Source organism: Oryzias latipes, chromosome 1 (assembly GCF_053564925.1).
Source record: "Oryzias latipes strain Hd-rR chromosome 1, Olatipes_Hd-rR_3.1".
In the NCBI taxonomy this organism is placed as follows: Eukaryota; Metazoa; Chordata; class Actinopteri; order Beloniformes; family Adrianichthyidae; genus Oryzias; species Oryzias latipes.
The window spans coordinates 13,170,129-13,183,451 of NC_136237.1; the positions used below are offsets into that span (position 1 = coordinate 13,170,129).

The following is a 13,323-nucleotide window of genomic DNA, read 5'->3' on the forward strand; positions in this document are numbered from 1 at the left end:
ATCAAACTGTACCAGTCAGCTGTTAGCGGCACCATAGATTAATGGGCTGGATCTTTTTGATTAAAAAAAAAAAAGTTTGTTGAATTTAGATCTTGGGGTCAGCCAGTGGTGGGATGATGGCGCCAAATGAATCTGACCTTAGTGCTGTACAAAATCGGCTCAATTAGAAAAGATCAAAGGAAGCATGGGGAAGAATGCTCTATGTGTCTGACACTAGAGGGCATAGTCACCCTGCAGAAAAGATACAGAATAAATTTCCAGTTCCTATTGAAATCAATAAGGTGAAAAAAAGCACAAACGCACACCCTGCGTTCCAAATAGGAAGTAACGCCGGCTTAAAAAAACCAAGACTTCTATTAAGAAATAAACAACTATTACTCAGTCATCACATTAATCAGATGATCATTCTTTCTCTGATACCATTTTTATTACATGTTGTTGATAATACAGATTTTTTGTAGTGTAAGCTATAAACTAGCCAATCAGATGCCTCAATAAAAATATGTGGTCTCATATATATATAGTGTATAGTGTATAGATACACTATATCACCAAAAGTATTTGCTCACCTGCCTTGACTCACATATGAACTGAAGTGCCATCCCATTCCTAACACATACAGGTAATTTAGATGTGGGTCCACCTTTTGGAGCTATTACAGCTTCAACTCTACTGGGAAAGTTGAGTCTGTTCACAGATATTTTTGACTATTCTTCCAAAAGCGCATTGATGAGGTCACACACTGATGTTGGTGGAGAAGGCCTGGCTCTCAGTCTCCACTCTAATTCATTCCAAAGGTGTTCTTTCTGGTTCAGGTCAGGACTCTGTGTAGGTCAGTCAAGTTCATCTACTGCATCCGACCCTTGCATTGCACTTAGTGATGTGTGGCTTAGATGCAGCTGGTCCACCATGGAAACCCATTCCATGAAGCTCTCTGTGTACTGTATTTGGGCTAATATGAAGGTCACATGAAGTTTGGAGCTCTGTAGCAATTGACTGTGCAAAAATGTGAGCGACCTCTTTCCACTATGTGCTTAAGCATCCACTGACCCCTCTCAATAGGTTTACATGATCTACCACTTTGTGGCTGAGTTGCTGTTGTTCCCAAACTCCATTTTGTTGTGATAGAGCTGACAGATGACTGTGGAATATTTCGGAGCGAGGACATTTTGCAACAGTTCCATGCTGAAATTCACTGAGCTGCTGAGAGCGGCCCATTCTTTCACAAATGTTTGTTAAAGCAGTCTGTGTGCCTGAGGGCTTGATTTTATACACCTGTTGCCAGACCAAGTGATTAGGACACCTGATTCTGATCATTTGGATGGGTGAGTGAGTGCATTTGGTAATTTAGTGTAGGAGGACTCAACAAACTCTCACTTTACTTTGTCTTACATTGCCACCGTTTCTTAGAACAATGTTGTGTTAGAGAAAAAATTCCCGTCAGTTTGGTCGAATCCCTTCACTTTCTCTGTTCAGAACATTGACTGTATGTAAGAACTGGACAGAGTGACTCCTCCCCCCTTGTGTTCCTGCAAACATTTCATTCATTTATGTAAATAGCAAAAAATACATGCCCTTTGTTTAGTATTGTTTTGAATTATTTTTCTGATTGTTATAAGTATCTTAAATGCATTCCAAACAAAAACAATAAAATTACAGTAATTTATCAAAATGTTTCAAAAGTTGTTTCTTGCCTTGCCTTTGCCTATTTTTAAAAATTTTTTTCTATATGCACATTTATAACGTTTGTTCACCCTAACTTGGTTTGTATATGAGCATAAAAAATAAAAATAAAAGACACACACAGGGCTCATTACTATAATTGTTGTTTGGTCTTATATGTGTGTTTGATATTTACAATTGTTTCTTTATTGTGCAACTAAATGTGAATTTCTGTAAATTGAAAAATGTGCAATAAAGTTTGTTGAAAAAAACCCTCGTGTTCCAAAACAGCAAGTACCTGCTGGTTCCAAGAAGCCAAAAGAAAACTTCTACTGAGAAAGACACAACTATTACTACATCATTCTATTTGTCAGAATAACCATTCCTGCTCTGAAACCTTTTTTAACATCTTCTCGTTAATTCTAATTTTTTTCATGACATTTTTGCTTTAGTGCAAATTATTAAAGTTCCAACATGTCCCCATCTGTAATTGTGAAAAAATGGCAACTGAATTGACTTCAATTCATTTGAGCCCAAAGCAAGCCATTTTCTATGGGTGACATCACACTCACTTAGGCCGCATTTACACTGCAGGTCTTGATGCCCAAATCCGATTTTCTGACTATATCCGATTTTTTTGATGACCCGCTTACATCATCTTTTAAAAGTGACCCGTGTCTGATTTTTGCATTTACTGTCATGGTGCCTCTGTCAGATTCCTCCCCCTCCAGCTTTTCTCCACTCTGCTCCTGATTATCTAACAGCTGCCGTCACTCTCCTCATCATCTCCTCTACTCTTAAGGAGCTCCTACACCTCAAGCCGACGCCAGTTCATTGCCTTTCAACAGTGACTCACCTGGTCTCAGTAATGCTGTGTCATGCTCTGCCTTGCGCTCGTTCTGAAACTAATTATTGTTCTCGTGCCTCAGGAAGCCACTTCACGAGTGACTCGAGTGTGGACCTTCTGCTAAGCAGCATCAGGAAGCTTGCAGCATCTGCCTCTGTCGCTAACCGCGTTAGCATCTCCAGCCACGCCATCAGCCATCTTCAAGTCCAGACCTCGTCCAAGCCTAGCTACAATCATCCACGGAGAAACAATAAATCTTTACTCATCTACAACTTACCAGTCATTACTCTGGGTTCCAGCGCCTGGTTCCGCTTCGCCTGAGTATCACGACATTTACACTATACAATGCTGGAACTATCAAATGTAGACGTTCTGAGGACTACGTAACGTAGCAGCATTTCCGCCTTCTGCGGACCTGAGCACTGACCGCACGGATTTAAAAAATTATGAGCGAGCAGGCCCGTCATAATAATCATAATGGTTATAAAAGCACATTTAGAAGATGCCTGTTGGTCCAATGGCAAACGTTGAGAATGGTGAAACCCTCCCTTTTTTGTTTTTCTTTTGTGTGACTGCAGTTGTCATGGAGGCAACGCAGCGACGGAAGGAGGCGTTGCCTTGGGCGCTCATGAAGGGATGCGTGGGAGAGGAAAAAGAAGGGCTGCTCGGCCGGCTTATGTGCTCTCGCTGAGTTTTGAATGAGGAAGTGTTTGCAGACGGTGTGCTGTACTAACAGTTCTATCCAAGCAAAGAAATAAACGGCTTCTTGCCTGTTCCAGAGCAACGGTGTCCCGCTTTATTAGTTACCGTTTGCGTCCCGACCGGAAATAACGAAGCCTGAGGCTGAAAGGTAACACGCTGATGGGGCTCCAGCTGTCCTCAAACAGCAAAATCAGCACACAAAAGCACCTTAAGTCATGTGATCTCAGTTGGTGGTTTCCTGAGTTGACCTCACTGACGTACGACTCGCATTTACTGGGGACATCCGATTTGTCTGGTTACATGGCACATGCAAATGCACGTATCCGATTCATATCCGATTTATTTCCACATATGAATGAGGCTTGTATCCGATCTGAGAAAATCGGAATCCATGCGATTTTGTCCTGCTTACACGTTCACCGGTCATATCCGATATGTGCCACATGAGAGGAAAAAATTGGAATTGGGTCACTTGAACCATGCAGTGTAAATGCGGCCTTAGTCCAGTTCTCATATACAGTCAATGGTGTCATGGTGCCGCTGTCAGACTCCTCCCCCTCCCAGCTCTGCTCTGCTCCTGACTCACAGCTGTGACCCATCACCTCATCAAGCCTCTGCTCTTCTTAAGGAGACCCAGCTCCAGTAATCATCGCCAGTCCGTTAACCCTGATGGTGCTTAGTCACGTTAAGATTTACGCCTGGCTCACCTTGTCTCGTACCTCGCTAATTGTGTCTTGTCTCCTCTGCCTCAGGTTTAATCTCAAGCCAAGAGAGTCACCAGAGTTTTACACCACCCCGAGCAGCAGCAGACTCACTGTTACCACACTGACGCCTTGCATCCTCAAGAGCCACAGTTCCTGTGCTCCGCAAGAAACTCCAGCCACGCCACTCTCCAAGACCTCCAGCCTCGCCTCTCTCAAGAGCCTCAGCCACGCTCCTCTGGAACACCAACCACGCTTCACGCCAGGATCACCCACTCAGAACCACAGTCACGTTTGCCCATAGTCCTGCCTGGATCAGCTAAATAAATCTTTATTTACCTACAACTTACCTGCCTCTTCCTTCTGGGTTCCAGCACCTGGGTCCATCTCGTGTTCTGATCATGACAAATGGTTCAGAATAATCAGAGATTATGCTTCCAGATTTTTCATATTTTCACAATCTCAGTTAATTTGCATTAACATTGTTTTGACTTAACGTTTATTGACTCTGAAGAAAATATTCTTTCATTCATTCATTTATACATCTTCTGCCGTTTTATCCCTTTCGGGGTCACAGGGCTGCCGGAGCCTATCTATTGCAGACGAAGGCAGAGGAGATCCTGGACAAGTTCGCCAGTCTTTCGCAGGGCCACAATCACACACCCATGCATACTCACATTCACACCCTATGGACAATTTAGAGTGACCAATTAACCTATGAAGCATGTTTTGGGACAGTTGGAGGAAGCTGGAGTCCTGGAGAAAACCAGCTCATGCACAGGGAGAACATGCAAACTCCACACAGAAAGGTCCCCCAGAAGTGTTCTGTTTCAGGACCCCCAGCTGGGACTTGAACCGAGGGCCTTTTTGCTGTGAAGCAAGAGCGCTAACCACTGCGCCACATTGTTGATAAATCAAATGTGAATTTATATAATCCCACTTCAATTATAATTTACTTTAAGTCCCACTTTGATCATCTTTTGATCAATTGTGAAAGCATTCCCAGTGGTCTTTAAATCATGATCGTGCAGTTTTAAGCCAAAATAATACAAAAAACCTGTGTTGCTTTCAAGGACATAGTTTCTGCAGAGAGGCAGTGAGTAGTTCATTAGAAATTCCCCTTGAGTTGTGTGTAGGACTGTTGGCATGGAGTAAACCTGCCCCCTCTTCCCGTCAACTAAAATTGAGATTACCTTGTTTACATGCTCTCCCACTGGCTTACAACCCTCTCACAACCCCAACCTAACATGAGCGGTGCAATATTGGAGCTATCCAGCCATACAGTTTTGATCTAGGGCAGCTCAGACGAGGAAAACAAAGATGTACAGTACATGGATCTGTTTGCCTGCAGTGGATGCTTCAGAATGGAGCAGAGCAAGGAGCTTGTGGCCCCCCCAGTGTATTTTCCACGTCACAGATCCAATCTTTTTTAAAGGGCATTTTTGTGTCTGCTCCTGATTCACAACAATTTGAATAAAGAAACAATCAGAAATGAAAATTGAAGTTAATTTTTTAATATATATGTCTTACATCAGCAGGAAGATTCCATAAAAACACCGTAAACAGAATTTTCCATTTCAGTCTTTACTTATTATCTATCTATCAGTCATAAAATGTTAAAAATAAATACATAAATAAATAAAAATAAAAAAGACCGTATAAATACTTGGGAAGTGCATGAGGGTAATATAATGAACAAGATTTTCAGTTTCGTTTTGTTCTAGTGTGTGTGGATCTGTGCAGATTTCTATTTAATCAAGCGTCTCATTTTAAGAGCTGACAGTGAGGGACTGAGCCCCCCTAAAGATGGAAACCTTAGAATCGCCCCTGTAGCAAAATAAGTTTAGCCTTTTTTATTAGCATCAATGAATTAGGTCAATAATGCAGACTCTGAGATGCAGACATGCTGCAGACACTGCAACTCTATAATTGAAAGATTTGCTGTGAACATAAGGAAGACAGAATGATGCTGGCTGGGGGAGGAGAGGAGAGAGGGGAGTTCGTCGTCCTGCATGAGGAGTCACCACGCTGACCCAAACGTCCTGCTCAGCCCCTCCTGTTTCTGCACCTCGCAGAGGGGAAATGCCCGGCTCTACTTTCCCGTCCGCTTCGCCGCCTCTCCTCCTCCGCGGTCGTCCCGTTTGACGGGATGTTGTTGCTGTGATCATGGATTTCTCCCGTCCTCTGGTGGCGCACACGTTAGCGATTCTCCTCCGCCGCTGTCCATCCGCCCCCGCGCCGCCGCTGAGCAGGTCTGGGCCACCGGAGACCAGGTGTGCTGACTTGGATTCAAAGGAGCCGTTGGACGGCAACTCCTTCAAGAGAGGAGCACCTGACAATCAGGTAAGAGCCCACCAGAGCACCATCTTTATAGGTCAAGTTGAAGTGCAGTTCAGAATTCTTCTCAGACATTTTTCACAGTTTATTTCATATTAAATATGTTTATATAAACAAGCAGTAAGAACAAAACTAAACTTCACTGTATCTCCCGAAGAGGGATTCACATACGGAAGAGCTGCAGGGTAGACATAAAAATTTTCAATCCATAACAAGCAATGTACTATTTATTAATTTAAATGTAATTTAAATCAATCATAAAAGGTGATATAATAAATAGATAAAAGGGACTCAACAAGATTCATTGTTATGTAGCATATATTTTGTTTTTTACCATAATTGATTGTTTTTTTTTTATGGTAAGTGCTTATTTCTCATAACTCTGTAAAAATACTGTTTGTATACATCTAATTTGGACTGAATTGATAGAAAAAAAAAGACTAAAAAGTGTATATTCATCCAAAGCCATTTTCTAACTTTGAATGTTGTCATTCGTTGTTATACTTCTGTTTATGGTGTTTATTTTTTGTTTTATCGGTTTGAAATAAATTAATAAATTTTGTTGTATAATTTAACAAGAGAGGTTGAGCAAAACTCATCCCAGGACACTCCAGTAGTGTTGTTTTATTAACCCCCTTTTGTCTTTATTTTTTTTAATGCTTATTTTAATTTAAATAATAACAGAAACAGATGGGCTTCTGTGCAGCAATTTCAAATCTCCAGGTGAAATAGGGTTGGACCCAAGTGCATTAGACTGGCTTGATTGTCAAAATTACTGAATGAACAAAAGAAAGAAGAAGACAAAAACCCAAACATGAACTTGACTGTTACAAAACCTGACCAAAAGATTAAGCACAAACATAAAAAAAAAAAAATCACAAACGTAAAAAAATAGAGACCAAATCTGCCCTAGAAACAGACAACTAATCATGAATGAAAGCTGGTGTGCTCCTGTAAAACAAAGAAAGAAATTGTTTATTAGTTTTTTACAAGATTAAGACAGAATACTGTCAAATCTTAAGATGTGATATAAGACGTTGATCTTTATGTACCACGTTGAGACAACCATAGTTTTGAATTGGGATTTTATTAAAAAAGAAAAAGGAAATAAACAAAAACCTGTAATGAAATTTTGTTGATGTGTAAAAATGGAATTAACTACCCGTATTCTAAGAATATTGGAAATATTTAGTGAAGGATTAGTGTTCAAATCATTTAAAGGTGAGCTCATGCCACTAAATGATAGCTGAACACAGCATGACATGAACCTCCGCGAACACGGAGAATCACCCCCACCCCAGCGGCCAAAGAATGTCCATCACCGATCCTTACTCCTCAAAAACCTTTCTGATACTTTGTAAAACATTTATCAAAGAACATTGGAACATTGCTCAATATGAATATTTTTTTTATTCAGAGCAATAAACCTATAAAAAAATAAAAAAAGTATAATAAAAGTACTGTAGCATACTTTATAAAGCACATTAGGAGTGTCACTCTGGCACTCGTGCTTAAAACCAGGAATCCGTGCTTCGTCCTTCATCAGTTAAGTGTGAGAGGTCATCTTCCAGAAGAGGCCGGTTTAATCCATCATTTATTCATCCAGAGGATAATTATTCTCTGCAATTATCTTCCTGAGCGAATCAGGATATTGTCCGTCCACTTCTGAGTCAGCTGATGTCATCCCCCCAGCAGGAGCACAAACTTTGGTTATAGCGATTCAGGAACCGGGGGAAATAGCTGTGAAATATTCCGTAGCAGCCGACAAGGAAGCCAACGGACTGGGGTGCTCTTCATCTCTGCTCCCCTCCTCCCCCGCAGGACCTCCTTCGGATGCAATAGTCCCATACAAGGGTCTTGAGTTGTGACTTTTTGTGATGAACAGGAGGAGTCACGTGACTAAAGAAACCTCCGCGAATACATAGAACTGAAAGAATTGAAGCACAAATACGCAGGGGAACAAGTATTTGTCATTTACCATGTAGAGGACCGTGCCAGAGATGAAAAATGAATAAAAAATTCTTAAATGCCTTTATCCCCACAAGCTACGACTTAAGGGAAAATTGTGTTAGCAGACAATCTTGTACTAATGCACCTATTTGGCAATTTTTAATTCAGTTCTAGTGAAGCTAGTAATAAGATTACTTAAAAAAAGTCAGTTTCCTTTTTTTTCTTCAAGTAACAGCTTTGAGGTTTCAAAAGAAGACCTGTTACCTTCTGAATTTTGGCATACGGAATGACACAAACCATGACTGATGTGCTTTAAATAAAACAAAAGCATATTGAATTTAATATGTAGGGCTGGGCGATATGTCATAAAAATGAAATCTCCGATTTTATTTTTTTAAATTTGATTTCCGTTTTTTTTCCCGATTTTTCCCCACCTACTTAAGGAAAGCAATAAGTACAAACGGCAGACAACTTAAAGCAAATTTTGCTTTTATTTAATTAAACGCAAGACATTTCTGGGATGAATAATAAATAAATGAACACACTCTTGGAATCAAAGTCCCAGCTGTGTTTTAAGTCACATTTTGTTGTCTAAACTAAAAGGAGACAAACATTCACCTTGAAAGTAGCACCATTTTCTAAAGCAGTGTTTTTCAACCTTTTTTGAGCCACGGCACACTTTAACCTTGACAAAAATCCCGCGGCACACCAGCATCCAAAAAAAAAAAAAAAAACAGAAATTCATGGTCTGTATTGATCGACAGCCCCGCCCGCAATCTCACGTGCATTTTTGTGATAATTGTGGCCGGAAAAGCAGGAAGTTGGGGCTGTTTTTTTCTAAGAGATGAAATGAAAGTTAAATTAGAAAATTTAGAAACTGTTTGTTTGTTCGGGTTTCAAGGCGTTTTGCAAGGACAACTCATTGTGCACTGGCCCTTTAAGCCAATGCATCATGGGAGATGTAGTGTGAAAACTGCCGAAAACTTGCAGAAAGACTCGCGTCAATGAGCTTCATTGTATTGTCCACTTGTTTCACGGTCTGACACCGGACTCTGTGGAAAGCTACACCACTAAAGAAGAGCTTTAGCTGGTATTTTTGTTAGAACTGAGCGACTTTATCAGCAGAATTAAGAACAAGGAAGTGAAGACTTTAAGCACTTCTGATTGGTCAGACTGATGACATGTGATTAAGCCTTCAAGAATGATTGGTGGAGACAGTTAAAGGGACGGGACTTTTCCGCAAACTGTCATAGCTGCAGCTAACTCGCAGTACCGTCATTCTTATCAAAATTTCTTTAATAGAAATAAATAAACACAAAGAAAAAGTAATTTTAAGATCTTTTATATTCCTAACTACTCAGTTATTATTAGGGCCTGTTTGGATGAACAAAGAGCTGATATCCTGGAGATGGGAAATGTTTTTAGATCAGTGAATGATTAATGAGGGCAATTTCTCCACGGCACACTTGACCATCTCCCACGGCACACTAGTGTGCCGCGGCACACTGGTTGAAAAACACTGTTCTAAAGGATTAACAATACAGCTCATATCTGGGGTGTAAAGTTTTAATTAAATTAAGAAACCCCGTCTTCTCCATGGTATATATGGGTACCATGTCTTTGTCTATTTGCAAAGCAACCGCTGCGGTGATTGTTCTCCACCATGCCCCTTTCCTTGGGATGGGTACCGAGCCCCGGTATTGAATGAGCCCCAGGGCAACATTCTTCAAGACTGTAGTATCCGTAAGATCTGACCTCAACGGTTTATGCTATCGGTACTGAAGAAGTCGCATTTTCTTCTGTCCCACAAGATATAAACTAGAGCAGTGACGATGTGGGGTTTTTGATAACCGCGCTGATGAAGCAGCAGGAGTCGCGGTCAACTGGTTGTAGAATGACTGTGTATGTGTGGTATGTGTGTCAGTATGCTGCGTGTGTAAGAGGAATGAGCGCGTACCGAGTGAGAGCGTGCACAAGTGTTGGGGGCGCGTTCATGTTTGGTGTTACAGAGTGAAGGAGAACAGTATAAAAGGTTTCCCCCAGGTGTTGGAATAGGTTTGTGGTGCTGCTGCCTTGGACTGCGATGGGCTTTAGGCAAATGATGCAGCGTGGGGTCTCTTCCTCCACGTCTGTGGCAGTAAACCCATACCAGTTCCAAACAACAGATGATTTTATTCCTTTCTTGGGAACAAACTTCCCGCTCTCACCGGTAGCCATGTTGTCGCTTGCTGTTTCGTGTGTGCTATGATGTTGTTTGTCGCTTGCCATACTGCTGTGTGAAACTGATGCTACAGAAGCTCTGGGGAGCCAAAAATGCGCCATTATACAAAAACTCGATTTAGTTATTTTTTAAATCGCCCGTAACAAAAAATTCGAATTAATTCATTCAATCGATTTTTCGCCTAGGCCTACTAATATGGTATTAAATGTTTGACTTCTGTACTTTTGTGGAGATATAACACTCGCTGAGGACACTTTTTAGTGTAAAACACTTTTTAGTAAACACTTTTTAGTAACTTTTTAGTAAAAACATTCCCCTTAAATCTATCTGATTACTTCTGAAGAAGAAATCATTTTTAATCACTTAACTATGTTTATAGGTATACAAGCTAGCCCATGCAAAAAGTAACAGATTGCTTCTTTCTTAAACAAGTTGACGGAGAGTTCAATTGGTTGGGTAATTGAAAAAAAACAGTAATTAGCCAATATATTTTTGTCTTTCTGGTGCCACTGTGGCTGAAGAATAATTTTGTAAAAAAAGGTGTCAATGCAACCCCTATGAGAACCAAACAGCTCGTCCATTGCTGTGAGCAAATCAGACATCAAATAATCTTCCAAATGAGTCAGAATCATGAGAGACTGTGAGCTATTTTCTTCTTGGGCTGTTACTGAACACAGTCGGTAAACGCTGCTGCACGAGTGAGTTATGTAAAGCCTATTCGCAGAACACTCTAAGTATTATTGTACCTCTCTGCTGAAAATATTCCCTCCTCTGTCTTTTATCATTTTCAAGCCTGTTGGCCAAAGCTTGACACAAGCGCAGCATCTTTAAACCTGATCCTTCTTGAGCCTTCCTCCTGTTTCTTACTGCTCTGCGAGTTTTCTCTGTTGTTTGGGAGGACAGGAGTCATTCTGACAGACGGGTGAATGTGTGAGTTTTTAATTCCTGTTTACCAAATTCAATCTCACACCTGAACTCTTCGCTTTTGCTTCTGGGTCACCTCCCTTCTGGCCCTAGTTTCTCCTCATCCATCTTTCAATCTCTTCATCGGTGAATCTTTTTCCTTCATCTCGTTGTTTGGTAGTAAAGCATGACTGAAAGGAGGCATATTGCCTTATAGGCTTAAGACAAGACAGTAGTTTTGGGCTGTCAAATTAAAGTTATGAGAAGAAAAATACTCATTCTTGGGTGTCATTTAAGAGAGTCATTGTAAGGACTGTGGATTGATACTTAGGTGGAGATCTGATTCAATTTGCAATTCAAGATCACCAATTCATAAATCAAACCACCTTACCATTGAACTTCTTACCATTTCAACTGTTATGTTTTGTTGCTATATGCATGTCTTTTTACTGTATGTATGAAAATTAAAATTATGTTTAAACAGGAGGAGATTAGAATAAATAAAACATAACAGATAAAAACACAAAGATTTTAAAATAATGAAATGGTATTTTTCCGTTTGACCAATGTCTCACTCACAAACTTTTCTGTCAATGTGCTGGTTAACTTCAGTCAAAATCCAAAACATAAACGTCACTGTTGCTTTGCATCATTTTACAACAGATCATGAAAATGTAAAGCTTTTCCATCCATAAAGTCGTACTGACAATAGTTCTAGTAGATAGATGACAAGATTATAAATGAAGACATAGAAATACCTAAAGAAAAACTCTCAATAGCAACAAGAAAACACTCACAATTGTTTTTTCCAAAATGACAAAAGTGTTTCCAATAGACAAACTGACTTTTTTTTTAATCTTTAGTGGAAACAACAAAAACTGTCACACTTTATATGAAAATTTTCCCCCAGTGTGCTAACTGACAGTCGTTTGACGTCTTGTTATTAATCACAAGGTTTCATAATATTCTTAATTTCTATTTCATAACATTTTTTTATTGACTTAAACAAAATCGTTTTTTTAAAACCCTATTTCAGTAAATAATAATAATATTAGTCCCTTATTTTTCATTGACAATAAGCACTTGACAACTTTAGATTCCAGTGACAATACTGGAAAGGGCTTGTTTAATTTACATACTCAAATCCAACATTATCCTGCAATTTTAGAACGATATTTACATTGCCTTAAGTATGTTTATACCATAGTATGATAAATGGTGTATACTTATACTTTACTACCTTACTTGATGGCCCAAAGCGCCTCACAGTACCAGTCCCATTCACCCATACACTCACATTCACACACTGATGGCGGCTCTGCTGCCTAACACCGGTGCCAACCTGTAAGCACCAGAAGCAATGTGGGGTTTTAGTGTCTTGTCCAGGGACACTTCAACACATGGTTGGGTAAGGCGGAAACCTAACCAGTAATCTATCAATCAAAGGTCAATCGGTTTACCTCTGCCGACGGCATGAAGATCGCAAATCAGCGATCTCAAACCTGACAAATATTCAATTTTTCTGGAACAGAATGTAGATATCCAAGTATTTAGATAATCTTAATTATTCTTTGTACAATCACAATATTTTTTCAAGGAAATTAAAAACAGTTATGATGCTGTTTTCAATGCTTAATCATGAATACCTTTGAACCAATATTATTAAGTTGGATCAAAATGCTCATATTGGTTGTGAACTGATGAATTTGTGCCATCTCTTTCCATTTTATTTGGATTAATGCGTAACAAGAGGCCGTGTTTCTGCACAAGACCATGGAGAATTATGAACATACAATGATTTGAGCAATACGTTGCAGCTTCTGTAATACATCAGTAAGAACATGTGTGGTTAACTTTGAGTTGCAGTTAATCCAGATTAATAATAATGTGTGTTTACCAGTATAAACCAGGGGTGGGGGACAGAGGGTTGTATTTCTGTTATGTTGAATGAGGCTGGACCCAGAATCAGGACAGAAACAGAAGGTGGATGAATTATTAGT

At 39.9% G+C, this 13,323-nt stretch overlaps 1 protein-coding gene across 28 annotated transcripts in view; it reads left to right on the forward strand.

Annotated features, from left to right (window-relative positions):
• Positions 1 to 5,986: 5,986 nt before the first annotated feature.
• Positions 5,987 to 13,323, forward strand: part of cacna1ab (calcium channel, voltage-dependent, P/Q type, alpha 1A subunit, b) — a 255,351-nt gene continuing 248,014 nt past the window's right edge. For all 28 annotated transcript variants that reach the window (XR_013653298.1, XM_078940252.1, XM_078940306.1 and 25 more), the window contains exon 1: positions 5,987 to 6,255. The gene's annotated coding sequence lies outside the window, so the exon portion shown is untranslated. The remainder of the gene's footprint in view (positions 6,256 to 13,323) is intronic.